Source organism: Pseudorasbora parva, chromosome 7, assembly GCF_024679245.1.
Source record: "Pseudorasbora parva isolate DD20220531a chromosome 7, ASM2467924v1, whole genome shotgun sequence".
Taxonomy (NCBI): domain Eukaryota; kingdom Metazoa; phylum Chordata; class Actinopteri; order Cypriniformes; family Gobionidae; genus Pseudorasbora; species Pseudorasbora parva.
In genome coordinates this window covers 3,500,907-3,527,737 of record NC_090178.1, presented here as the reverse complement: position 1 = coordinate 3,527,737, position 26,831 = coordinate 3,500,907, and the positions used below count along the sequence as shown (strand labels likewise).

At 36.8% G+C, this 26,831-nt stretch overlaps 1 long non-coding RNA gene across 1 annotated transcript; it reads right to left on the bottom strand.

Moving 5' to 3' along the window:
• Positions 1-1,950: 1,950 nt before the first annotated feature.
• LOC137082549 (uncharacterized) lies at positions 1,951-3,737 on the bottom strand. The gene is made up of 3 exons (XR_010906363.1): positions 3,636-3,737; positions 2,106-2,214; positions 1,951-2,031 (listed from the first exon to the last, which is right to left on the bottom strand). It is a non-coding gene; the product is annotated as an uncharacterized lncRNA (long non-coding RNA).
• Between the last annotated feature and the right edge of the window lie 23,094 nt (positions 3,738-26,831).

The window sequence follows — 26,831 nt, the reverse complement described above, 5'->3', positions numbered from 1 at the left end:
CCCGATGAACTCCAGGTAAATCTGTCTCGCCCATATGGAGGCCAATCATCGCTGACCTCCACGGGCATTTGTAGAGCGAAATGTACACGTTTTCTGATCTTTTTCAGGATGTGGGTAAGTTCTGTTTAATACTCAGCAAACGACTTGTTTGGCTTTTATTATTAATAACTACGACCTTTGTATATGCATACACGTGTGGCAGGAGATGGAGGCGAGTGTGTAGATAACTGTAATATATAAAAGACTTTGTCTCAATCATTTGTTGTCAAACTGACAGCGGCTCGTTATTATTGCAAGTGGGGGAGAAAACCTTTCTTTTTCTTTTTAAAGTATGTGAAGTTTAATATTTTAATGTGTACATTTTAGCAGGCATCAAATTTCATGAAAATGTTAAATAAAATTCCTTATTACCACGGAGGCCCTCGACTGAAATGTGTTCCAATGACAGACAAGATTTCTCTTTTCTTTTTTTTCACTTGGAAATGAATCTGATATGATCATTTGAATGCTCTTAAGACAAATGGACAATAAAACATTCTCGCTATAGTTACTCTTAAAAACAACCTGACCTCAGAACATTTCACCATGTACTTCATATATATTAAAATAAATATTAATCTTAGCAAAAATAAACATACATTTTTTTGGGGGGAAACACTGTTACGTGGTTATTATCAACTAAAACCATAAACCACAATTTATTGTGTGTGTATATATAGAGTCTGTCTATGCTTTTATTTCACCTGAATGTGTGTATAGATAGATAGATAGATAGATAGATAGATAGATAGATAGATAGATAGATAGATAGATCTCATTCAAGTAATGAATTATTTTTTAATGCTTTTAGTTGACAATAACCCGGTGACATGTTTTTTATATATATATATATTTGTGACCCTGGAGCACAAATCCAGTCCTGCGTCTCATGGTATATTTGGGTAAAAATTATCCATTTTTCTTTTATACAAAAATCATTAGGATATTAGGATCATGTTCCATGAAGATAATTTGTAAATTTCCTACCATAAATATATAAAAAAATGTATTATTAGTAGTAATATGCATTGCTGAGAACTTAATTTGGACAACTTTAAAGGAGATTTTCTTAATATTTAGATTTTTTTGCACTCAGATTCCAGATTTCAAATAGTTGTATATCGACCAAATATTGTCCTATCTTATCCTAATCAATGGAAAGCTTATTTATTCAGCTTTCAGATTATGTATACATCTCAATTAAAAAAAACAAAAAAACAAAATTGACCCTTATGACTGGTTTTGTGGTCCAGGGTCACATATATTATAGCCTTATTGCAATAATAATAATACATTTTTGATATAATTACGCTAGGAATTTTACAAATATCTTGATCTTTACTTAATATTCTAATGATTTTTGGCATAAAAGAAAAATTGATAATTTTGACCCATTCAATGTATTGTTGGCTATCGCTACAGATACACCCGTGATTTTTTTATTTATTACTAATATAAAAAAATATAATATAAAACGTAATTCAAAATACTAACACAAATTTCAATAGTATATGTATATTAAAAATAACACTTCTATGTCCTATTTTATAAGGTTTCACAACCGTCAGATATTTATTAAAACATTCGCAAAATCATCACATTACAGTAAAGTCCACTGTTCAGATTGAAAGTTCAGAATGGAGTTTTATTTATTTTTTATTATTTATTTTATCAAATTGTTTTATTTTATTTTGTGTTGTTATATTTTATTTATTTTATTTCATTTTTTATTAAATTTTATTTGATATTTTAGTGTTTATTTTTTTTATAGTTTTAATTTATTTATTTTTTTAATACTTTTATTTATTTTTCAGATTGTGATTTTTCTGTCACAGCCCAATGTGCATACTGTATTATTTCTTGAAAACAGAACAGTAATTGTCAAACACCAACAATTGAACAATTCTTTACCTTTGTCCACTTATGGCGTATGTCCGTACATGTCTTTGACCATATCCATGCTTTGCAAATCCTTCACACTTAATATTTTACCTGAAGAGTAAATGAGGAGGTTTGACAACAGGTTGACACATTAATAACAGGTTTTGGGAGTATGCAACACTTACCCATCAGCCCCTGGGACTGCGCAGTAAATCAAACAGGAAATGCAGCAGAAACACTAATAAACTTATTTTGATGAGATCTCTCTGGGAAAATAGGTTCTCTCTTCTCAAACTCCAGATGGAAGCCACGGCCCACGGCAGAAGGTTTCGGACATGAAACAGACATGTTTTCAACATTAATAAAAATAATCATAAATGTTTCTTGAGCATCAAATCATCATATGAGAATGATTAGTGTAGGATCATGTGACACTGAAGACTGGAGTAATGATGATAAATTCAGCTTTGATCACAGGAATAACAATAGGATATATGATTTGGGATATTCTTATTTGCTTTCCGATATTTTTTAAAGAGTCTTTAATGTAAAATACTAATTACTAAAACAACTATTTGTATTGTATTTTGACGATTTAGTTAAATAATTGAACAACCAATGACAGACGAAGCAGAATCCCAGTAAAAGAGATTAATCTGAATGATAAATGTATTATTAGACTTATAAACAGGCGTATGAATATTTACATATTTAATTGCCCATATTTTATTGAAGATACATCATAATATCAACACTATTAGCCTGGAGGTTTTACAAAAAAAATTAAAAAATAATGTACAAGTATGAAATAAAAAAATACATAAAATGACACTAGCGACTCTGGGCCTTCGGTGCCAATTTTGGGAGGGTCATCTTAGGTCTTTTATTTATATTAAAATATTTACTACACACACACACTAAAACATTAATGTAGTACACAAATCCTTAATTAGCAAACTGAAAAACACAAAAAATAGCATGCTTTTCCATGAAGCTTTTCACTAAATAAACTATCAAAAAAATGATATGTAGCCAATAAAAATCATAGCAAGCCAATAAACAGCAGCATTTACCTACAGTACTTGCCATTTAATTATTATTTTAATACATGACAAATCCAAATCTCCTTGTGTCAATCCAATTTCCCGAATATTTTTGATTGATGACTCAAACGAATCGTTTTAATCGATTCTTTATATGATTCGTTGAACTGATTCGTTTGATCTGACCAATCGTAATCCGCCGAATCCGCCATTTTGTCCCACAAAAGCAGTCAGGAGTTTGTAGATTAGCGTGGACTTGAATTTGAAAAAAATAGTGTGTACTGACATATTTCCACGGTTTAAACAATTCCTTCTGAAGTTCATTTATATTATGAATCAACTTAAAGGAAGAGATGAACGGTTCCCGAGCAGCTTTAACTGAGACGCTACAGCGACCTGTCACCACACATTATTAAAGAGCCACAAAACGGTATTTATTGTTTACATTTCTTTAAAAAAAATGACAAAAGTTTAGAGTTGAGACTTAATTTGCTTTGCGATGTCTTTTTCAATTGAGTGAGAACATGATGTGTGGTGTGAGACAGCCGTTGAAAAAAAGCCGTTTTTTCTAACGTTATGGTTCTGGTGTGGGAGAGAGTGCAGCTTGTCAGACATAGCAACAGTAACTAAAGAGGGCGGGTCTTTGCGAACGGTCCAGTGCATCAAACTTACCAACGCAATTTTCATTTCCGAGACGCCGTTAAAAACACCCGTCTCTGCTCTTGGTGTATGACATCAAAGTACCGCGAGAGCGATTGGTACCGACAGGTTCCATGTGGTTTAGAATTGGTCTCGCGGTACTTTGATGTCATATCGATCGCTGCCATGATCGCATCAAGCACAAGGATTGTTCTGGAAGTAAAAGTGCTGGAGAGGTGAGTAGTAAAAACGCTAGTTTAACCGATTAAAAATAAGTAAAATTAACTTTACATGAACGTGATTTGATGCATGTTAAATGCTACCACTGATGTCTGACTGGACCACTTTCACCGACAGTGATGACGCGAACATCAACAAGTAACCTTACTTTAAACTTACAAATGTACAATCATTTTATTTATGTTTTTTTTAATGTATGTACATTTATATCACTAGATATATATTAATTTTGCATCAAATTACAACAACAACAAAACTAGTTAAAGGGATAGTTCACCCAATTTTATTTTTTAATTCTGTCATTAAATCCTCCCCTATAAATAATCCACCAAAATAACGGCTTAATTTAACATTTTCTTCTTGTTTGTACCAGTCTCCTACGCTGTCGTCTTACGCTTCTGAGTTACATCAGAATGCTGGCTTACCATTGACTGACACTGTTCACGTGAGCAATTAAATATAAATATATTCTGTAAAATATAAATATATTTATTACTATTATTATGATGTTATATTTATTACACATAATCATAATTAGTATTAGTCATATATAAGCACAGAATGTTATATATATATATATATATATATATATATATATATATATATATATATATATATATATATATATATATATATACATACATACATACATACATACATACACACACACACACACACACACACACACACACACACACACACACACACACACACACACACACATTTATATGTAATAATTTTATATATAATAATGTGTATATAGTACACTATACCTGTTAAGCTCACCAAAGTCTACATTGAGACATTTTAGTGCACAGGGTATTGGTTTGACTACAAGTTATGTTAAAATAAAATATTAATCTCTTACACAATAATATTTTATTTCAAGTGACAAAGGCATTTCAATTCAGATATACATCATTAACTGCAAAAAGTCTGGCTGTGCTTAATGGGTAAATTTTTTATTCTTCACACCCCAGTTCCCATTAAGCTCACAACCTGTTTTTTTTTATTAAATTTATATATATATATATATATATATATATATATATATATATATATATATATATATATATAAATATATATAAAAATATATAAATATATATAAAAATTTTATTCTTGTTTATTTTAAACAACATTTTTAAACTTGAAGTGACAAACATTAGTTAATATTTAAAGTCTGTTTATGAAGTATTTACATAGACGTTCAGTGTGAATGAGCTTAAAGGGATTACACTGTAACAGCAAACTCATTTTTTATTGATGAATATTATTAAATTAAATTTAAAAGGACAATTTTGCTAAATAAATAATCTAGGTCATGCATATTTCAATATGAACAGCTATTATTGAAAATATCTATGAAATTATAATTTTTCTTATTGATGTCACACTGAAGCTGTGATTGTCATAGTACTGCACCCTTTAAGCTTACCTTACAATAATAAGAAATCTTTAAAAATGACAACAGTGTAAAAACACAGAACATCAATAAACTGTAAATTTATAATATAATTAATTTAAATTCATTTCCCCAAATCGTGCAACCCTAGTTGTAACAGCTACTTTAGTGTAAAGGCCTATACAGTATTTGGTATAAAATAATGTTGAACATTTTAATAACAAAACAATATTTGTATTTATAACAATGCACAATTTTAATTAACACTCAAGTTTAACTGGCTTACATTTGTTGTTGTTGTTACAAGGCTACTTATAGATACTAACTGCATCTAAACAGCTGGTGATGTTGGTCAAGAACCAGTTTTTGTTGTTCTTACATGCTGTTGTGTCCGTCTTCAAATCTTCAAAGTTTTGTTTTGATGCTGTTAACCTTGCAAACTTTGATAAATCCAGTGATTGTTTGGTTTTGCAACAGAATATCCAGCTGAGATGACCAGGGTTCATGTGAACGGACAGATATATAAATCCATCATGTCGTATTTAGCTGTCAGTTCAGAGAACGCTGATGTAATGCTTCAAATGATGAACCCCGTTGTTACAAATTGCTTTCTTTTTCAAAATCTGGGTCACTTGGAGGGTCTGAAATCAGCAAAGGGGCTCAGCTAGAGCTTCTTAAAGACCTAATGGATAATCATGTTTATTTTTGTGCCTTATACTTTACATTACATAAGAGAGAAGGCCACGTTTAACTCAAAGTTAAATCTCAGGATGGGCATCATTGTTAAACTAATATTTTTTGTCATTTGCGAATGATGTTTTGACCCCAAATAGCATTTGAAAAACATAACCAGTTTAATTTCATGATTGACATTACCATAATTTTTTTAATGCCATTTAATTTGATCAGAAACTGGGTCTCCGAGACCTTTTGCACCTTTGGGAATGTTTTTCATTACTGTTGAATGTAAATTCATGTTCCAGTTGTAATTTCGAGTTCATTTCAATTTGGCCAAGTTTATTTTGCAAATAGTCCATAGTATATATTTATATCAGATCCCCATTTGAGGACCATTGCAAATATTGGGTGGGTGGGCATTATCTTGTTGACAAGATGATTCGCCAATCACAGCGAAGTGGAGGCACCGCCTCCTCTGACGTTTTTCTTCTGTATGTTTACACAATTTTTTCAAAACTGTTTTTTTTTTTTCATGAATAGATACGATACCCATAACCTAGCTCCGCCCTCCTACTTACTTCCGCTCAATTTTCATTTTCCTTCATGCGTCGGACCAGAGGTCACTCTTCATGTGTTGGGTCAGAGGTCATGCGTCAGGTCAGAGGTCACTCTTTATGTGTCGGGTCAGAGCTCACTCTTCATGTGTTGGGTCAAAGGTCACTCGTCATGTGTCGAGCCAGAGGTCACTGTTCATGTTTTGGGTCAGAGGTCATGCGTCGGGTCAGAGCCATATACAGTAAAAGAAATGGACAGAGCGATCCCATTGACTTCAACGGCGGAAAAATGAGGCCAATCAGAGGCACTCACTTCCTGATGGCTGAGCGAACTGCGCAGGCTCAGACTGAGCTTGACGACGTAGATGTGACATGAGCCTCCTGTCTGACAGCTGTAGGTCTTCTAGTAGTTGTGGAAAGTGAAATCTGAATCACGTTGTTTAAATATTTTCTCCCGTTGCTTTTGGCTCACTATGAGCTTCTCCCCATTCTTCTCCCTTGACTTTATCAGACTTTATGTCTCCACGTCCCCCCGACTGCCTCATAGACAGTAAAAGATTGTCTCTGAGTGTCTCCTCCTGTCTATACGGTAATTTCTCAACTGTGCGACAGGGTCGCGTTGGTTATGACGCAATCGTTAGCCTATTTTTACAAAAACAGCTTCTACGGGGCGATAGTGTAAGATACAAGGTAATGGAGCCTTTTATGCATTGTCGTGTTTCTTTAGAAATAAACAATGGACAAATGGAGTCTTTAAACGCCTCAGATGTAAAGTTATTCACTGTCAAAGTGACTCAAAAATGAATGGGAGTCAATGGGATGCTAACAGCAGGTGATGGCTTGGTTAGCAATGGCCGCCCCCCTATGGGTGGAACGCTTTCCGAGTGCTAGATTACCCGCTTGGTCAGAGCTCACTCTTCATCTGTTGGGTCAGAGGTCACTCGTCATGCGACGGGTCAGAGGTCATGCGTCGGGCCAGAGGTCACTCTTCACGTGTTGGGTCAGAGGTCAACGCAAACGCATAGCTTCGCTTCACAAGTTCTTTATAAACCCCTGGAGTCATGTGGAGCACTTTTATATTGGATGGATGCACTTTATTTGGGCTTCAAAATCTCAGACTCCATATACTCCCATTATAAAGCTTGAAAGAGCCAGGATATTATTTAATATAACTCTGATTGTATTCATCTGAAAAAAGATATACACATAGGATGGCTTGAGGGTGATCATTTTAATTTTGACTTTGACAGTAAAAAATATTTTGTAATATCTGTTTATAATTGATTTAGTAATATTTGTGCTATCCATCATTTTGTAACCCAATATTTTATCTGTTTAAAAAATGTTTGTAGCAAAAATCCTCTCTTGCAGAATGTATACTGTGCAGTGTGTGCACGCTTTTGCATGCATGAAAGATCCAGATGATGTACTGCGTTTGTCAAGATGTGCAACCAATACTGTTATTCGTCATGTTTTATTTGCCCTCGGGTTGTTCCGACCTCACTTGCTTTCTTCCGTGAAAGCTGCATGTTGTTTCACATACTACTTTTTTGAAAAATCATTAGACGGTACAAAGCGGCCCTGGTTTGTACGTGTTGCCGTTGTAAATAGGAGAGATGTGTTGAACAGACTCTCAGCAGTGGCTCTTTCAGCACAGCTGGATGGCCTGATAAATCCGTAAGAGCCATCCAGTCCAAACAGCCTGATAGATTCAAAGGTAGCGTGGCTCCTCTGAGCAGACATCTGAAGAGCAGGCTGGACTCTCAACCTTACTCAGCAGCCAGAATCTGTTGCTGCGTCCTAATTCGCATACTATCCATACTAAATGTAGGGCCCTATAAAATCCGTTTTATTTTTTCCAAAATTCCGTTTTTTTCCGTTTTAATTTTTGCAAATTCCGTTTTTTCCGTTTTAATTTTTGCAGATTACTTTTTTTCCGTTAAAATGTTTGGCAATTCAGGTTTTTTTTACCCTTTACTGTTATTTTGGTGAAAAAAGAGTGTGCTTTTAATGGAACATAAAACAAAAAATAGGAATGACCTTAAATTTATTGAGGTAACAAACATCACATTTACTTTTTAGGACAAATATGATGCAACATAACACTGCACTTCAAGTACTTAAAATATTAATGGTTATTAGCTTTAAACTTTCCGGTAAAATACATTATAGTAGTTTATATAAGTTTAAGTGCTCCATTAGCTTTTTCTTTCAAGTAAAAAAAATTAAGATCATAAGAATCATCTTTTACATACAGTACTATTAATGAAAATATTTAAAGCTGAAAATTAACATGAAAAAATAACATTTCACCATGAAATCATGTAGTGAATTGTTCTGTGTGTTTAACAATCACCATTATGATATCCAGAGCTGTGGAAAATAAAAATACACGAAAACACAACACTGCCTGAAGTTTTTTCCTCCAACTTCAAAGGCCCCTTTAAATGATTAAAACTAGATGCTTATCTTAACTTTAAGGTTACTTTTATCATGTAAACTACCCATATACATTAAATGCATTGGAACAGAGGGGAAAACGGTCGCATTTGCAGCAGATATGCATTGCTGCATAATGTGCCCATTATATATCAAAGCACGAGATGACAGGGGTCGAGCAGAACACCGGAAAATCTGACAGAATGGACAATATTTGTCTGTCTGTGCAATACACGAGCCGCGGTTCAGCTGCGCGCGACCAATGCTGCCTGAGCAAAACGAGCGTGCGGCTCCCGCTCTCCATACGCAAAGCTTCTGCGCCGCCTGCGCGTGCAGTGTGAAACCGCCGTTAGCGTCGAGTTTCTTAACTTTTTCGCTGCCGAAAGCAGAGCCGTGGAGACCAACTTCGCCATACTTTCATTGTTTTGAAGGGCGAGCTGAAATGACGGGAGGGGTTGTGTCGCAAAGATTTGCTTCCCCCGGTCTGCACTTTCCTCAGACATACGTTCTCCACCAACACGACACAGAATTTAATTACAAATATGTAAAATTCCGGGGAAATCTGCGTTAACACCAGATTCCGCGTTTATATGCAGATTCCGCGTTAATATGCCAATTCCGCGATTCCGTCCGAGATTCCGTGATCGCGGAAATTATAGGGCCCTATAAATGGTATTCGAAAATATAATTAGTATGTCCCAAATTGTAGTATGCTGAAAAGAGTATTCCAAAGATACCCAGATGGTTTACTTTTTCTGGTCAGAATTCGAAGTACGGATCGACGCGTGCACTAATGGGGCGTGTTCACACCAGAAGCGAATAAATTGCGCTTTTCTAGGGCCCTATAATTTCGGAATCGCGGAATTAGCATATTAAAGCGGAATCTGCATATAAACGCGGAATCTGGTGTTAATGCAGATTTCCCCGTAATTTTACATAATTGTCGTGTTGGTGGAGAACGTATGTCTGAGGAAAGTACAGACCCCGGAAGCAAATCTTCGCGACACAACCCCTCCTGTCATTTCAGCTCGCCCTTCAAAACAATGAAAGTATGGCGAAGTTGGTCTCCACGGCTCTGCTTTCGGCAGCGAAAAAGTTTAGAAACTCGACGTTAACGGCGGTTTCACACTGCACGCGCAGGCGGCACAGAAGCTTTGCGTATGGAGAGTGGGAGCCGCACGCTCGTTTTGCTCAGGCAGCATTGGTCGCGCGCAGCTGAACCGCGGCTCGTGTATTGCACAGACAGACAAATATTGTCCATTCTGTCAGATTTTCCAGTGTTCTGCTCGACCCCTGTCATCTCGTGCTTTGATTTATAATGGGCACATTATGCAGCAATGCATATCTGCTGCAAATGCGACCGTTTTCCCCTCTGTTCCAATGCATTTAATGTATATGGGTAGTTTACATGATAAAAGTAACCTTAAAGTTAAGATAAGCATTTAGTTTTAATCATTTAAAGGGGCCTTTGAAGTTGGAGGAAAAAACTTCTGGCAGTGTTGTGTTTTCGTGTATTTTTATTTTTCAGAGCTCTGGATATCATAATGGTGATTGTTAAACACACAGAACAATACACTGCATGATTTAATGGTGAAATGTTATTTTTTTCATGTTAATTTTCAGCTTTAAATGTTTTACTTAATAGTACTGTATGTAAAAGATGATTCTTATGAAATATTTTTTTTAGTTCTTTTTTAATTTTTTACTTGAAAGAAAAAGCTAATGGAGCACTTTAACTTATATAAACTACTATAATGTATTTTACCGGAAAGTTTAAAGCTAATAACCATTAATATTTTAAGTACTTGAAGTGCAGTGTTATGTTGCATCATATTTGTCCTAAAAAGTAAATGTGATGTTTGTTACCTCAATAAATTTAAGGTCATTCCTATTTTTTTGTTTTATGTTCTATTATATTAACATTAAAAGCACACTCTTTTTTCACCAAAATATCAGTAAAGGGTAAAAAAAAACCTGAATTGCCAAACATTTTAACAGAAAAAAAGGAATCTGCAAAAATTAAAACGGAAAAAAGGGCCCTACTATTCCCGTGTGAAATTCGCTTAATTCGCGTGACACCACACCCATTGCAGGTTGGATGAGGATTTAATTAGAACTACAAACGCGGATAAAAAATGTTAAAAACTACAAACATGATGGATGTGCGAGTCCGACAGTTAAGGAGGGGGCAATGAGTTTCAGTCAATCTTGAGTACCAGTAATGCATGCTTCATATCTCCGAAAAGTCTTTAGTTTTATTATATTTATAAAAGAAATATGGGCTGTACCGAGTCTTTCCGGAAAAAACAGAGCGGATGGAGGCGTATCGTGTGGGCCAGGGATGGAACTTAACTTTTTTGTCCACCGGCCACAGTGGCTGGTGGATTTCAAAATCTACCAGCCACTCAATGTTTTAACCAGCCACTTTCTTGTTTATAACCGACAATGTGTAACTGCACGTGAAAATTAATACTACAAGCTCTACACTACTTAAGCTGTTTATTTAATCTCAAATCTCAATGAAATACTGAAATGTTTTTCTTTCACTCTAATACACACACAAACCATGAACTGATATACATTTCATTAGGCTAAATGAGTAGGGCTCTGTGTGCTCTTTTTTTTTTTTACCTGGATGTGGCATTTGGATGATTTGTGGTCTTTTATGGCTTCCAGTTTTAGGTTTTTAGTACCAACAATGAAACTACTAGTTTTGGCATCTCCTGAAGCGTGTTGACGACATAGATAGCAGAACATTGTCAGTAGGGATACACCAAAATAAAAATTATTGGCTGAAACCGAAGCACTAAAAGAAATTATGCCAATTATCCATTGCATTTATGGCTAATGCTATGACTGTGATTCATTATTTGAAACTTTAATATTAATTAATGCAATTGCAATGCCTTGATTTTTAGTAAAGTTACAATTACAAATTATGCAAATATTTATTTAGTGCAACTGCATATTTAACTGTTTAAATGAAAGATTAATCCTTAATAAACTTACAAAAGCTATTCAATCAAGAGCAGTGAGTGATGTCCTTATCGTTTGTTTGACATTAAACAGAGTAAAGGCGACTTCCCCTTTAAGACCTAATAGAAGGATATGCGTCATCTTTCTCGACTGTATAAAGTCCTCTTAAGGCATATTCAGACTATGTCTGCTAGAATACTCATCAAGATGGACATGTTGGCATACTTTTTGTGTGAGTTGGTCCGTTTAAACACAAGACTCGAAAGATAACTCAATATTTGCGCGCTGTGAGACGAGTGCGCGCTTCCGGATGACAGTGACGGATCTTCTCTCAGCGCGAGCGCGAGTTCTTATTCGCGTCTTCTGGCACTACATCCGGGTAATGACGGCGAAAACGACTGGTCATATTCGGACATACGGCCGCACTCGCATGCACTGAACACAGTTTATGAAGAGGGGAAACAGTATGCTATTTTTATTTACCCGCCACGGTGGCCGGTAGGTGAAGCGAGTTTACCCGCCACAACTCAAAATCACCCGCATTTGGCTGGTGGCGGGAGCTAATTTCCATCCCTGGTGTGGGCGGAGCTAAAGAATCACGAGCGGGCACAGCTGTTGCATTGAGAGTGTCTGAAAGCTGACATCCTCAAGCGTGGAAAAGAAAATGTTACCCTAATAATCAATCAGATTCAACTAATGCATTTATGATCCAGAATCAGATCCGGAGGCTGAAATAAATTGAACAGGAGAAACAGCAACAGCAGGTTTAACAGCCTGTCAACATTTGTGTAGGTTTACTCATGGTTTATGAGGACATGATTCGGTTTATGGACTATTGTATGCGACTAAACCTTAGCAGTAGCAAGCAAAACGGTTTTGCACGTCAGACTAGTGTAACGTTATACAGAGAACAACAATGGAGTCCGTTAGCGCATTTGAATGACGAAGCACGCTTTATGAGAACGTCCCCTAGGTTTATGTTTGGGTGGTTTTACAATAATCAAACTGACACCTATAGACCATTTCAGAATGTTTGTAAACAATCGCCTCAAGATACTTCCGGATGGCAGAACGCGAGCGGCTTCTACTGACAAACTGAAGAGATCAGCCGGCTACCGTAAACAGTTACATAGTTAAGAACATTGTTGTTGATTAAAGTTGAAACTATGACGAAAACGTGTTGTGTTTGGGGTTGCGCCGTCCGATATACAGCAAAAGGTGTAGAATTGTATCGATTTCATTCAGAAAGAAGTAAATATATCCAACAAAACCTGTGGATGAGGAGGCTAAAGCGAGTGGACGTCGTCAAAAGTGGCGCTACAGAGAAGTATTCTCAAAACGGTCCATCGACAAAATCATAGCAGAGCATAATTGTCTTCAGCTGGGGAAATTCGAGACTAATATTAGTAAACTTTAGATCTCTTTTAACCCCTTACGATTCAAAGATCATACGGCCTCAGATTACTATTGTTCAACATTCACTGCTCATCACTCTATATTACTTTATCTGGACAAACTCAGTATCATCAGAAAGATTAAGACTCCGGCTTTGATATTTCAACACTGTTTATGATAAAACTAGGTTGCAGTGACATTCATTTTTTAATTTATGTCAGGAGTGCATTATAATCGCATTATAATCGATCCGTTATGAACGATATTTTGAATAGATTTTCACACGCACGTTCATTCTCTCTCGTCTGCACTGGTTCATTTGTGTTCACAGAGATCGCAAAGAACAGCTTTTAGTTCAGCTCTTAATTCAAAAGTCCTCATATTTGGAGAAATATCGACATAGCACGTTTGCAAAATATTTTCGTCATACAGAATACCATTTCTATTCATTTCTCACGGAATTATTCGACATAAAAGAGTTAAAACATGCGCAGACCTCTCTCTGTGTCTCTTCTTAATGATATGCATCGGATATCAGTCATCAGGCGTTCATTCGTCCTCTCATCTGTCAGTCTTTTGATTTTGCTCAACACCGCCCTCGCATGACGCGCTCGCAGCTGTCTCGGACATTTCTGGCTCTGTGAAGAACGAGTCTGTTCTACATTTCTACGCGTGAACTAAGAAGCTAATAAACACACGATAACTATGGAATAAGGTTTTTGTGTGATTGTTCATGTGATTTCGGCTATTTTATATCAATAATAGATGTTTACATTATGACTGCTAACAGGTGTAGTGATTAGCTCCATATAAAATGATAAATATAACATATTTTAACATCGGGAGTTCGTCGTGAGATATTGCAGATGCTACGAGTCATTTAAGTTGATCATCGCATCAAATCAGCTGGTACACGGCAGGACTGTTTGCACCGCGAGCCGGCCGCGATCACACAAGCTTTCGTGTTAAACACAGACACCAGAGCTTTCAATGTTGCTGCTACAGCTTCAGATACAAAAAATAAAGAAAAAATGTGCGCAAATGATTTGTTGAAAAGCAGAGAACAGGTAAATAGTTAGATAACAGGGAAATATACCATCTACGATAGTCTAACATATTGTAATTCAAACAGCAACAGTCTAAATTACTACTCAATGGTAGGCTGAGGCTCATTTAAAAAGTATGGTATTAGACTAGCGCTACATCTACTGGACCATGTTAGGCATTTCATGTATTGCTATCTCCTGAATTAGTTAATCCGTCCCTCAATAATCATGTTAACTTTGTCTGAATCCCAAGCAATTTACTAGCGTTGCCATAGGAACGCTTCGGCTTTTGCCACCCGGAAGAACGTTTATTACTGCTGTGACGTCATGCTGAATTGTCCTATATTGGTCAGCTAAACAAATGTATTTAAACACACACCATAGATCGCATGCTCCATTGATAAATTAACTAACGTTATACACGATCCTGTTGTTCACTGATGTTTACTTACGTGACGATAGCCAACAACAGACATTTGAAGCAGTTTTACTCACCGGCTGCTTCCAAAGCAGGACCGTGAAACTTTATCGCTGGGACCGCTCCGTCAAAAACACACTTCTTTGGTAACTTTGTTGATTTGGTGGAGTCCTGACAGCAGTGACCGTGGAGATCCACTATTGCGACACGACTGAAGCGATGTTGTGAAGCTTCCCATCATTTCTGAGTTCAAATTGGTTTAAATGCAGCGCTGCCTTCCTGGAATGCTATGCGGGCGCACTAAAGTCGCTTGACGTCACCCATAGGAATAAAGTGGAGCGCGGCGTGACAGAAGTGTTGCTCAGACGAGTGGATCTGCAGCTGAGAGCAGTGTTTATGGGCGTGCATTTCCTCTCTTGCTCTAGTCACGCGCGTGCACCCTCCGGGAGAAGAGCCCGTACGGCCCATACAAGGGCCTTCCGCTCTTTTGACGTCAAGCCGACCCATACTCGAAAAAAACTCTCTGAAACTTGTGAGAAACCGGAAGGAGTATTTTTGACACAGAAATACTCCATCAAACGTCCAACTTAGTTTTTGAAACTTTGTTTATGTTTAGGATGGGAAGTCCTATCAGTCTTTAACAGTGTAAAACGCTTAGTATGCATGAAACAGCATTTCACCCCCCCTTTAAGTAGAGAGGTTTAGATAAAGGGTTTGAGTGATCAATTATTGGTATTTAACCTGACGTAAAGATATTTATTCAATGTTATCCACATTATATTTCATCTACAGAAGCATTGAGAACTGCTGTACTGATACGTTTAGACATTGCAGTTTAAATATAATGATGCATTTAAACTGCAAACACATGAGAAGGGTCTCTGCATTAAAGATCCACAAATGGCAAATCGACGTGTTACTACATTACTCTCCGATACAGAAGGAAATGAATCTGAATGTGGAGGATTTCAACTGTGAAGATGATTGACAGGGCAGTTTAAACAGTTATGGGATGCACGTAACTAAGCGACAGAGTCCGTTAAAGATGATGCAATACTTGCATAATCTTCTGCTACACACTCAAAAGTATGGACTTTTTCTTCACAAAAAGAGTACATACTTTTAGGTCGTAGTTTAAGTAGGCGAATTGGGACGCAGGGCCTGAGTTCGCCTGCCATGAAACTGCACACGACATGCTGCATGTACAAGTTGTTTACACGTATCCTGTGCAAAGTGTGCATACTTTTGCATGCATGAAAGATCTGGATGACATGCTGCGTTTGTCAAGATGTGCAACCAATACTGTTATCCATCATGTTTTATTTGCCCTCGGGTTGTTCCGACCTCGCTGTCTTTCTTCCGTGAAAGACAAAGGAGATGTTGCATATTGTCTTTTTGGAAAAAAATAGCACAATACTGCGTTAAGAACACAGCCGAGGAGTGCAAAGTTAATCAGATTCAGGTGGAATCGGGAGGGCCAATCAGATTCCGGTCTGTGTCCTGACGACTAATTAGATCTGTAGTCTCTTGATCAGTTACTTCCAAGCCTGTGGTCTCTGCACCGAACAAGCATTGCTCAGCTCAATTAACCCACCCCAAACTCTGCGCCTTACGAAAATAATCAAATTTAATGGTGTAATTGTGCAGCGAGAGGCACCGTTTTACCTCGTCGTAAGCCTATGCAGTAGATTCAAACCTGAACAAAACACTGATGACCCTCTACAAAGCAGGTCGGTGGAGATCAAGATATCATCATGCTCAATATTTATCAGCGACGATCTCAAACACCTCCACTTTGCGGCTAAATTGAGATGTTGCCAAGCAACCGCATGGTATAGTGCCAGGAGCGCAGCTTTACAGCGTCCCCAGTTGTCTTTATCTCTTAGAAACACTAGACTGTCTGCCTATTTCTGTAGAACAAGTTTAAAGGTGTCGCACAAAACGAGTGAATCTGTACTGTGGTCTGATGGCACAAGTTTGCGTGGCGGCATGTAATTGTTGCTGCTGTGTGTGCAAACAGTGGTTTGATGAGGCCAGTTTCACATTTACTATTGATTACACTGTAAAAAAACTCAGAGATTTGAACCATATTTTGACTTGGGCTATTAGGCAACCATTCAAGAACATATTGCATTGCAACTAGTGCTGTCAATCGATTAAAAACATTTTGTAAATATGTTGTATTGTAATAATTTCACAGTTACTGTTGAAGCAACTTAAAGACAGTATATGTTAAATATTTGTTGTAATGTCATATTTTTATGAATTAAGGCCAGTATCACTAGCCGCGTTTCCATTACAGATTTGCGAAAAACGTTTGCGATATTTATTTCTTAAATGTCGATAAAAAACTATTGCAAAATGACAGCGTTTCCATATCCGCAGTTATGCGACTAAACCGTATTATTTACCTCTCGCGATAGGCCATTCCAAAATGATGGCACTTGGCTTGTATATCCTATCCATCGCACTAGCCATTATTTTTATTGGAAGGAGACGTGTGTGTTATCCAAGCATTAATGGCAAGAAAGTCCCTTAGATTACTTAAGCGGCACGGATATGAGGTGTGTGTGTGTGTCAGATCTGCTTCAAGGTCTTCATGATAATGTTGCATTTCTGTGTTTAGAATCCAGTATTCCTTTAATTATATTGTCTTTTATGAGTTTAATAAAGAACTCTGTCTCGTCTTCTCTCCAAACAAACCGTCATCTGTAAAGAATGATCGACTTTTACGCACGGCAGGTTGACGCATAGCTACAGAGAAGAGCGAAATGTTTGAGTTTGCATGGTGGATACATTTTTTTTTCTGTTTCTTTTTCTTTTTTTTACACACCACTTCGTTATTTTGGCTAGACATTTCGTTTGTTGAAGATATTAACTGAATTTAGAAATGCATTTGAAATGAAACATTGCCGTTTAATAATAATTTTTTTTAAGCGCTTTTTTTTTTTTAGACAGCGGAAACAACTCGCAATACCTTCTCCTTTATTACAATATTACATTTCCTCCTAATAAGGACAGTCCTTATTAGGGGAAAATATGTTGTTTTAACCACAAAATTTCATTATTACAAGAAAATATGTTGTTAAAAGTAGGCATGTGCCGATATCAATTTTTCATGTTGCGATTAATTGCTGAAGTTTTATCACGATGTACGATATTATCACAATATTGAAATAAGTTGCAAAAAAAGTATTGCCATAGCATAACAGCTTTAAGAACTAGTTTTGTAATAACAAAAATAACTGAATGTTTAAATACAATAATACAATGCACAAAAAATATATACAGCTATGGAAAAAATGTTAAGTGGTCTCTTAATTTTTTCCAGAGCTGTAAAAGTACAATTTTCAAACAGATTAAAGTGCAAAAGAATTAGGCTATAAAGAGCAACAGGTAACCCATTACAATAAGGTCTCATTATTTAATGCATTAACTAAGATTGAGCAATAGCTACATTTGATACAGGAAGTATAATGTTTTTTGGTAATGTTAGTTAAATACTGATCATTGTTAGTTTTATCTTAGGTCCATTAAAAAAGTTATTTTGATTTTGATTTTAATGTTATTAAACAGTAACTAAGAAATTAACATTACTTAGAATAATAAGTTTTTAATTGTCAGTTTGGTAATAATGAATTAACATGTTAACTAATGAAGCCGTATGTCTCAAAGTTTTACTGAACAATAAATCAAAAACAATTCTAATCATTAGTGCATGTCGTAGTCCAGATTAAAACATAAAAATGTTTAAGTTTGAAAATAAATAGCCTATTAAGTCTTTAAGTATTAAGTATTTGGTGCTGAGCTGTGATGAACAACATTGAGATTACAAAAAACGAATGGCTGTTTTAAAAACTACACACGTTTTTTGTTTGTTTGCGGGGTTACCGGGGTAAACGCTGCATTCTGCCGTTCATCAGCAGTTCATCTGCTGTCACTGTGCGGCACTTCAGCAGCGCGTTCATGTGCTTCTCATTTACATTTGAGCGCGTCCCTTTGACGCAGAACAGCTGTGTTGAGCATTTATATGGTTGATGGGTAACGTATTCTTGAGTGCATTATACATTTTTTAATAATTGTTAATAAATTATTATTTACGATATTTTGAAGTGCCCACGATAATATTGTGTATATTCATTATCATGATATATCGCATTACCGAAAATTGCCGCATTTCTAGTTAAAAGACACAACTGAGTGGAAAAATAATATATAGGCCTAATGTGGCAGCGATGCTTCACCCCAGATGACTTGTAAATGCTGGAAAAAAACATCCGGATAGGGCTATAGACAACTTAGGAAGTCAGAGAAGGTCTTAATTAAGTTTCATATAAAAGTAGGGCTGTGCGATATTGAAGAAAAATGTGATATGTGATATCTGGTAAAGTCGCACTTGGCTACTTTTGCTCTCGGGGTCCCCCTACAGTTTGGAAAAAATAATGTCCTCAACTACAGTCGTAAAATCTGTCATCCTACAACAGGGGATGCCATCGCGCGTGCATTTGTTGACATGACATCCCTGATAGCCCTGAGCTAGTGATGCGCGGTCGTCTCATAACCCGCGGACCCCGTATGTCTATTTAATGGTCGCGGGTGCGCGGCGGGTTGTAAAAATATATACAGTGGTGCGGTGCGGGCCAAATAACTTCATAAAAGCGTCCCGCGGGTTGGTGCAGCACTAACAGTTCCCCTGAACACTGCAGGAGGAGTTCACATGCAGGTGTTCTTCTGGCGGCGCGTGTGAAATGTCTTCATCCCAGGTACAGTCAGTGGCTTATGCTTCAGCATGTCATATGAATATAATTTCATGGGTTTTATTTTTTTCAAACGCCAAATAATCGCGATGCTCACGTTTACAAGCCAGCGTCATTATAGTAGTCTATTGGTTAGCGTTTTACAGAATCGATTTTTCAGTTCAATGTTTGAGTGGTCGGTAATCACCATAACAAGCATGACAGCATCGGTTGGGCACGCCTCCTTCAGCTCACGCCGACGAGCAAACGCTGGTCACATGTTGATCCTCGTCCTGCCTTTAATCACATCACTTTTTCGTTTCCTCTTATTGCTTTCCTCCAACAAAACCTTTTCTTTCTTATTTGTCTCTGCTGCTTCGGACATGAATATATCATCCGACGAACAAAGTTGGGCTCGCACGTCCGAATTTAAGGAAGTGTGTGTGTTGGTGGAAGTGACGTATATGCCGTAAAGCAGTCGAATTTTGTAGTTCTTTTTGTTCTCGGGTTACTACCCGAAACCCGAAGTTAAAAAACCCGAGTAAAAACCCGAGTAAAAACGATACAGACCCCATCAGGCTATGGCAGACGTGTCATTCAACCTATTGTAAGTCGATTTATCATCACAAGAGTCTTAAAAAATATATTATGAAGGTTGAAAAGTTACCTAGTGCTGCTTTAAATAATGGAAATTTGATATGCGATACGATATTGCAATTAGTGTGTAAAATCGATTTCAATTATGTTAAAAAAATATTTAAAAACTGAGAATGAAACCATTTGTGTTTCACATTCTTTCTGGGAAAAGAAAGCATCGCTCAAACTTCTGAAAGTGACCAGCTGTGTTTTAGCCAACATTTGTGTCACACATTGTTCACGTTTCGGTGTGTGTGTCAAACAGCGCGAGACTGCAAGGTATTGTTTTTCGCAAATTATTGCGTTTAATAACTCTTTAATATCAAGTAAGTCACATAAGTAACAGTAATGTGCCCAGTCTATTCTCTGCGCAATGTGTGATCTAAAACGTACACTTTTCACAATGTGGAAGTAGCCTATTAAAATCATTCAGATATTGCGAGCCATTGCGATATGTACATTTGCGATATATCGATAATTTCGATATATTGCACAGCTCTAATTAAAAGCACACTGGCATTAAAAAAGTGATTAAAACTTAAAATCTAATATAGCCCATTTAAAATAAATAGTTTAGTGTTTTGTTTTGTAATTTCAATCATTTGATAATCACTTTTAACATTTTCTTTGTACAGTTACCGCGTTCTTGCTGTCAAGTGCTTATGCAAGCAGTGTAGACTGTACTCTAATGCAGGTTCAATGGCTAGTTTTGTTTTTTTTTCAGCAGGAATGGTTCAGGCAAGGTAAAATACTCTGAACAACACAACCGTAGCCATTTACTCACTAGGTGTCCACTTATTCATTTTCAGGAAATTTAGCTGAAGTGGCCTCTTATTATCTGAAGTACTAATTGAACCTATTTTCCTTTTTGAAGCCTGTCTACCTGCATTCATTTTAAAGCAATAACTCATGGATGAGCAACACCACTCACTGGCAACCACTCACACTGATGGCTCCACTTATGCGGTGACCAAAACAGCACAGTTAGATCACGAATCGCCATGACTTCATCTCAACGTTATGCAATTTAATCATGGTCAGTATAGCTCTGACCTACAGGTTTCCTGCACACTGTGTTGGATTTCTTATAGGCTGCGTTTAAATTGCACGGCCTAATGCACAAATCTGATTTGCGTCAATAATATACCTTAAGAGAATTATCCATGATCCATTAGTATTGTTTAAATGGTGCATGAATGGTTTTTCTGGAAACTTTTTTACAATCTAAAAAAAAAGCTGGGTGTTTTTTTTTTTTAAACCCAAATGCCTGGTTCAGTCTGCTGGGTCCTTTTATTGGGTTATTTTTTAGTGCTTTCACCCATGTGGTGGGTCACTCTGAAAAAGTGCTGGGTTATTATTTTAACCCAAATGCTGGGTTTAGACTGCTGGGTAAATTTTGTGGGTTATTTTCAGCATTTTTACCCATGTGCTAGGTCACTCTGCAAAAATGCTGGGTTATTATTTCAACCCAATCGCTGGGTTCAGGCTACAGGGCCATTTTATTGGGTTATTTTTTTGACATTATTTCCCATGTGCTGGGTCATTTTTTTTTTATCCAGAATGCTGGGTTCAGTCTGCTGGGTCATTTTATTGGGTTATTTTCAGCATTTTTACCCATGTGCTGGGTCACTCTGCAAAAATGCTGGGTTATTATTTTAACCCAAATGCAGGGTTCAGTCTGCTGGGTCATTTTATTGGGTTATTTTTTAGTGTTTTACCCATGTGCTGGGTCACTCAAAAATTCTGGGTTATTTTGTTTGACCCAAAAACTGGTGTCAGCCAACTGTGTTGTATTGTTTTATTTATTTATTTTGTAGCATTTTATAATGTTTTTACCCAAATGCTGGGTTCAGTCTGCTGGGTCATTTTATTGGGTTATTATTGTTTTTTTTTTTGCATTTTTACCCATGTGCTGAGTTATTTTTTTCCAACCAGAAGGCTGGGTTCAGTCTGCTGGGTCATTTTATTGGGTCATTTTTAGAGTTTATACCAAGCGGCAACCTCTCCCAGTTTCTCATGAAGCCAATACGGAAGTGACTTAAACTGCAATTTATCGACTGGCCACTAGAGACAGCCTTCAAAAGGGAGCAGTATCTCATTGAGCCCCAGTAAAAAACATGTTTACAGCCTGGTACAAATTGTTGTTTTGGTCTATACGGCTAATTTAATTAAGTGTTTAAAGGGTTACTTCAGCGATTAGCATATGGCTTTGTATCAGTAGAAACCCTGGAGTATATTCGAATGATTGTGCTTTCCCCCCTCATATCCCCCTGAGACAAGAGATTTATGCATTTTATTTCTGGAAAAATTCCTCCTATGATGCAAATTTACTATATTTGCATCATCTTTGGAATTTTTGGCCAGGGGCTAAAGACTACAGCCAGCAGAGGGAGCCTTTTCCGCATGTTTTCAACTCGCACATGGGGGATGGAGATCTGACTTCTGCAGCGTTAGTGCTGTGAGACTCACGTGGCGACTCGATCATTATATTGAACAGATACGTTCAGTTAGGGCTGGGCGATATGGAGCAAAAAATATATCTCGATATATTTTGCTATATCTCGATATACGATATATATCTCGATATCTTTACAGGAAAAATAACCCCCTAAAAACTACAGCAAAAACAAATATGCCAAATACCACAAATGTTTTTTTTTATTATTGAAGTGCAAAGAGGTAGTCAGTTCATGTAGGAACAAATTGCTTTTGCAACATTAAAAAAAACTCCCTGATTACATAAATAATAATAATTTAACTGTAAAAGAAAATAAATAATATTTCCTTCTTTTCATTTATTTCATGCTTTCAAAAGATGAATCAAAGACTCCCTTTTTTACACTTAAAGTAAACAGTAAGCATTTTGCAGAAAGATGGGGGCATGACTGAGATATAAATAAACTGATTTTGTATAAAAGTTCAAACAGTGATGTTTGTCATGAGTTTGACAAAATTCAAACTCATCATGCAGGCTACACATGAGCTGAATTTCACTTCTTTTCCAGTTACAGAAAGAAATATGAATGTCAGAAGGTAGGCTATATGATAATATGATACAGTACAACTGACAGAAGAGCACTGTGTCTCAGGACACCCGGGATGTCGCGTTTTTCCCTCTTGGTTAAAACATGAATAGACCTATTCATCATAATCCCGTGATAAAGCTGACAAAATAATAATAGTAATGATATTGCAATACTTTATAAATGTTTTCAAATGATTTGCGATCATTTTGACATTTTAACCGAAAACCATGCGATCAGTTAGACACAAATCATAAACTGACATGATTGCGACCGCGTCTCGCACCAATAGTGTCAATCACCTCACTGTGGGTGAAACTTGCGCTTTGAACTATGATGAACATTAATATTTCTTTATGAATTTTAGCAAGCAGTTGTGTTAGGAGGAAAACATGGTCTCTAAACTGAGTCCCGAACAACGTGCGCGCTTGTCAACATGATAACTAATCCTCACCTGGTTGTGGAAGCAGCCGTGTTCAATGAGACGACACGCGAGGGGAGGGGGAACAAAAGCAAGAGGCGGGAGGCGCGCGAGCGGGAGCGAGCACAGCACAGAGAAGGCAAACAAGCAAAGTGGCGGAATCAGAATTAAATATAAACAATATATCGATATATACGATATGTCCAAATCCATATCGAGTTGAAAAAATATCTCGATATATTTTAAATATCGAGATATCGCCCACCCCTACGTTCAGTGTTTATTTGTAGTGTCTGTTCTCTAACTCAGTCTCAGTAATCTAGTAGTGGTGGCTTGGGGAATGGCCTCACAGGACAGCGACGCATTCTGGGAATTGTAGTCTTTCATCCCATGAGACAAAATACATTTTCTGTCTTTTCTCAGTCTAGAAGGCACCAAATTCAAAAATAATTTCACATTTCTACTACAATAATGACCCAGTTTAAATACAGATTCATCTTTCCAGCGCTGAAGTACCCCTTTAATGTTTTATGCTAGTTTAGAAGAGTTTCTGTTATCTTGGGTTATCATGCCATCATGTGTAACCAATTAGCAAGGTGGCATTTATTGAATTAGCTAGTTAAAGCAAGGTTTCACAACAAAAAATGTGAGATTACATGATATTTGTAAGTTGTTTGATTTGGCCTCCGCAAACGTTTCAAGTTCAAAGCAATAAATAAAATGATTTGATTATGAAACACAAATTTGCAAGTTCTGCTTGCTTAAACTTTAAATTTACTTAAAAAATTAGGCAACTGATTGAATCATTTGAATATTAACTCTTCCTGTTTTATACTTATACCAGAGATTTTAGTGTATTTATTTTATTTTATTTAAAACATCAAATTGACTGACCCAGCACTTAAAAACTAGCAAATGGGTTAATGTGTAAAACCCAACAAGCTGGGTAATAATAACCCAGCATGTGTTCTGTCCATTAACTCTTTCCCCGCCAAACACGGAAATTTCCGTTATTTGTGAGAAAACGCTTCCAGGCCAATAACTGAATTTTCCGTGTTTCCGTGTTTTCACTGTCGGGCGCTAGGGGGCGCTATTGCGTATCTTCTGAATGAGTACTGAATCTCCTGATGAAATCACACGTGAGGAAGACACAGTGAAACGAGCGATCGCATGTAATCATATTAAAAATAACGTGATCATCCTTATTAAACAGCATATGATTTAAAACTATCTAATGTTACTGAATGAAATGTGGACCCAGGACGAGCTCTAGGACTGTGTAAGCATTAGGAGTGTTGATGGACTTGATCTACTCCATCTGTTTTGATCATCGCTCTAAATCTGATCTGGAAACAGTCTTTCACAAAAATTTGATTTTCTCAGCTTTTTTTTCAAAATGTTGCTTTTTTTATGAAACCTACCCATATTCAAGTGTTGATAAAAAAGGAATGCATGAAGCTAGAATAAAACTTTTTTTGTTGTTTAAAAGAAGAGAGTCAGCTCTTTATTTTGATATATTGCATGCTCAGATATTCATTAAACAAAATATTCTATGGGCTATTAAATTTTGGTGAAAATTGTCAAAAACCCAGGCGGTGGCTGGCAACTTTTTTTTTTTAAACGCTGGCGGGGAAAGAGTTAACCTATGCAACCATAACCCAGAAATGGTTGTTTTTAACCCAGTGTTTGTTAGAGCTAGAGGGGGGAAAACTATTTCTGTGTTGGATTGCAACTTGTTTAATGTAAAATCCGGTCCTCAAGCAAAACCATCAGGTTAATGGATAGCATTTCACTTTGTGTCTCGAAAAAAGCCTATGATGTTCTCTGATCGTGAGTGAAAAATGTGTTATATAGTTGTCTGGAATCCTTTTAACAACGCCTAATTTAACAAAAATCATTTGCCGAGGTGTTTGCGGTACAGTAGGTGCATTGTGGGTAACTCACCGGGTAAGCCGTTTAAGCATAACGGTTCTTTCTGCCGCTTCGCTTCTGTTAATGTGACAAGCAGAATAACACTTCAAGTTGGGCTTCTCTCGCACCTGTTTGTTTAAAGTATCAATGAATATAATTTCCACCTGGATCTACTTTAGCCATCCCGAGAGCAAGCCTTCCCGCAAAACAGTACGACGCTAGACTAACCGCACGCAACTTACACCTAGCTAGCCATCATGAAGAAAAAAAGCACAAAAACAAATAAAGATAAAGGCGAAAAAATGGATTTAAGTGTTTAAATGGATGGAACAGCTGTGGAGGGATGAATAACTCGTTAGCTCTGTGCATTTTAAGCCATTATACCCACACCTCTCACCTAGCCTCATTTGCAAAAAGGACAGGATTGAGGTGCTAATTAACGTGATAAAGAGTTGAGCAAATCTGATGGTGGCGCTGGATTTTGGAGGGAAAAAAATAATCTGTTACATCTGTATTCTCCAACACTCAGAAAGGTGTGACTTTCATGTTTAATTAATTAAACGTTCTCTTTAACTGTATCTTGACAAATACAAGCCAATTAGAAATGGAGGAGAAATGTTTGTGACTAATTAATGGTTGATTTCAGGGGAAAAAGTCTAAAACTTGGAACAGATTTTAACTTGCAACAGTAGTCTCACACCTGGATTTTCACAGCACTAAATGCTGATTAGCAGGAAAATAAACCATGGTGTGGTGCAGTTAAAGTGAAGCATCACCTCTCAACGCTTTAACGGAGATGAATAGGGCTAATTCACCAGCTATGGGTGGGGCTGTTGCATTAATTGAACGCAGATGAAACTCCAAAGGAACACGTCTCTGTTTTGTGGCTGATTTACCTCGGTTTGTTTGAAGCTCGCTTTTACATAATTACTTGTGAAGTGTTTTTGATCTCATCTAGGAGTTATTACAAAATAAAAGTCCTTTCCCTACCTTTTTTTTTTTTACCATTTCGCCATGCGTATGTCACAGTTATGTGACAGTTTCTTACAGCCGCTGTATTTATGACCAGGGGTTGCTAAACTGACAGAGGGTTTACGATTTTGCCATTCATTTATTTCTACACAACCATAAAGTAACATTAACCCTGAGACTTAGGGCTGGGCGATATGGCCAAAATTTCATATCCCAATATAGCTCATTTGATATCCCGATAACGATATGTACGATATAGCAATTTTTCTGTTAATCCAGTTTATGAATAGTCTATACAAAATTGCAATGTGGAAATGCAGTTTGAAATGATATACAAAACAAATAAAGGTAGTATGGACTTCATTTTTATTTTATTTAGAAC